This window comes from Carlito syrichta, unplaced genomic scaffold (genome assembly GCF_000164805.1).
Source record: "Carlito syrichta isolate Samal-C Ts95f unplaced genomic scaffold, Tarsius_syrichta-2.0.1 Scaffold308853, whole genome shotgun sequence".
NCBI lineage: Eukaryota > Metazoa > Chordata > Mammalia > Primates > Tarsiidae > Carlito > Carlito syrichta.
Window position 1 is genome coordinate 163413 of NW_007252949.1, and position 3328 is coordinate 166740.

The 3328-nt window shown below is 41.4% G+C and overlaps 1 pseudogene; it reads left to right on the forward strand.

Annotated features, from left to right (window-relative positions):
* Window positions 1–446: 446 nt before the first annotated feature.
* LOC103268598 lies at window positions 447–1103 on the forward strand (annotated as a pseudogene).
* The last annotated feature ends 2225 nt before the right edge of the window (window positions 1104–3328 follow it).

Genomic DNA, 3328 nt, shown 5'->3' on the forward strand with positions numbered 1-3328 from the left:
TTTCTTCTTTAGAATGTTCAGGGTCTATGCATCTCTTGGGAAACTTTTCCTTCAGCTATCTGCTGCCTCAGTTAGGGTTTCGCCCAAATGAATAAGATCTCCTTTAGCTTCATTGTTTATAGTTGCACACAATCCCCACAACCCACATTCATCAACTTCCTTCCATGTTTATTGCTCTGTCACTCAGCATCTAGCTCAGGTAAAATACAGTAGTTTAAAAAGGGCGGCGGGGGGGGGTATCTTTATGGTAGAATTGTACAGCATATTGTTTAAAATTTCCTGGGGTAGAATTCAACCCTCACTACGTGCAAGTAGTACCTTCTGGGACAAGTTACCTGACCTTTCTCTACTTCAGATTTCAAACCCAAGTTAGTGATAAGGTTGGTAGAATTACTTGAATACCGATTCACATCAAACCTAACTGGCAAAGACGGCTTATAAAGAGGATGAAACAGGTGGTCCAGCGGCGCCATGCGCTTGCGCACACGAAAGCGGGGAGCCTAGAAGGGAAGCGCGCGCCCGAAGTGGCAGCTGCTGTCGCCCAGGGAGGCGTGGTGGGGCGGGGTGGTGAGAAGAGTTGAGGGCAAGTGCGGCTGTTGGGTCTGAGGGCGCGATGGAGACCTTGAGGGGGTGGGGGAGAAGTAAACCATCGCCCCTTCTGCTTCAGTGTGAAAGGCCACGTGACGCTGCTGCGGCTGGCACTGTGACATCTATGACCATTGTTTTTTTGGTTTTGTTTCTGTTTTTGTTTAATCATCGCACAAGCCCCTGAACCGTATTTTGTTATCACGGGATTTGAAGTCACTGTTATTTTCTTTTGCTTAATGTTATATATGCTCAGACTTGATCGATTAATGTAGTGGCTATTTTGGCCTTTGCTTGATATTATCAACTCAGTGGTAACAACAGTATTTATGGTCATTGTATCAGTGTTAGCACTGATACCAGAAACCACAACATCAACAGTCCTTGGAGGGGCATTTGGACTCGTTACAGCACTGTGATGTCTTGCTGATGGCGCCCTTATTTACTGGAAACTTCTCTTCAATCCAAGTGGTCCTTTTCAGAAAAAGTCTGTTCATGAGAAAAAAGAAGTTTTGTGATTTTGCATTCATTTTTAGTTTGATACTAAGTATTAAAACTAGTCTTTATTCTTTTTTTTTTTTTTTTTTTTGAGTTGGAGTCTCACTCTGTCGCCCAGACTGGAGTGCAGTGGCCGCTCCCGGCCACCGCAGCCTCGCCCACTGGGCTCCAGGGATCCTTCCGCCTCAGCCTTCCAAGTAGCTGGAACTACAGGTGCGTGCTACCATGCCCGGCTGATTTTTTGATTTATTGTAGAGATGAGGTCTTGCCAAATTGCCCAGGCGGGTCTCGAACTCGCGGGTTCAGGCAATTCACTCACCTCAGCCTCCCAAAGCGTGGGATTACAGGCTGAGTCACCCAGCCAGGCGTAGTTCTTTACTCTTACACATAAAAAAAGAGTGTGAAATAAAATATTAAAAATCAGAGAAGAAACTAGTTGAAAAAAATTAGGAAAAAAAACTCTAATTATGTATTCATGACAAAAAGAGGGAAATAAGGAAAACAAACAAACTTTTGTCAAGCATTAAGATTGAGATGAGAATGGAAACGTGAATTTCTGGCCAGGAGCAATGGTTGATGCCTGTAATCTCAGCACTTTGGGAGGCTGAGGTGGGAGGATCACTTCAGGCCAGGAGGTCAAGAGCATGAATTCTTTTCCATAGGTCACATTTAGTAGCTGATAAACATGGAAAAGCAGGTCTACATAAAAGCCAAGGTCAAAATTTTCTTTTAACACTTACTATGTGCCAGAAATAGTATTAGATGCATTTAAGAAGAGATAGCTGGCCAAATGAGGTGGCTCAAACATGTAATCCAGCACTTTGGGAGACTGAGGTGAGAGGATTGCCTGAGATCAGGGGTTCAAGACCAGCCTGGGCAATGGTGGTGAGACCTTGTCTCTACAATAAATAAAAAAATTAGCCAGACATGGTGGCTTGCGCTTATAGTTCCAGCTACTTGGAAGACTGAGGCTGAAGGATTGCCTGAGCCCAGCAGCTCTAGGCTGTGGTGGCCGTGAGCTTGCCACTGCACTCCAGCCTGGGCAACAGAGTGAGACGCCAACTCAAAAAAAAAAAAAAAAAGAAGAGATAACTTTTTCAAGTCCCTTAATAACTGGAAGGTAGGCAGCATCATTACCGTTATGCAGATGATAAGCATGTGTATTACAGAAGGCAATCTATGGTTAAGCTAATCTACATTTCTTTGACTTAAAAATATATTTTGCCTTTTCTAATCCAGAAAATATTCACTTTATTTCATATAACATTTCATCAAATGAAACTATATGCACACAGAGCAGTCTTTCAACCTCTTATTTGTTGATGTGGGAACATTGTGGATGGAACAATATCAATAAGTCAATCACTCTGTTGATATGCCCAGAAAGAGAGGGTACACAAAAGACAGAAATACAAATGGTATTGAAGATATTTAAATACCCATCCTCTTATCTTAGCTATCCTGAAAACAATATCTCCAACATCATTTTATAGTTTTTTTTTAAGCACAGGAGAATTTGTAATTAAAATAATGGTAGCAAAAGAGACCATGAAATTATCTAATAATAACTCCTCTGTGTTTTGGGCATTTTGCATTGTTTCTTAATTAGAGACACATAAAAATGACTTGACATTTAAAATTTGGAAGCGTAGGAACCTACAGTAATGTAAGTTAATAATTTTGTTCTAAATGTTATTGGCATTAAATATGTTAAAAGTTTAAACTCAAAATTGAACACAGTTGGCAATTATGCTGAGACACCATCTAACTTAGGCCTTAGTCAACTGGCTCATTATCGGGGCAAGTGCTGTCAACATTTGGATAATGATAGGAAAACTCACACACACACACACACACACACACACACACACACACACACCCCTTATTGCAAAAGTCATAGACAAACTGATATTAGTATTTCTTTAACCTCTCACAAAAAAGAACACTTGTTTTCTTTCTACCAACAAATAATATAGAGTCAGTCCTTGTGTGTATGTGTTTGTGTGTGTATGTGTGTGTTTGTGAGTGTGTGGTGCTGGCAAAGAAGGCATATGTATATAAGTAACAATTCAAAATTAAGATTTATAGCACAACTCTCTTTACAATAGCATAAAATGGGACTTTCGGCAAGATGGCGATGGGGCAACCGGGTCTGTGAAAACCTCTGCAAAGGAGAACTACAGTGGGTCTCTGACTCTCGCCCCGGAGGCTACGAACTCCAACATCACAGCCTAATCTTCATACG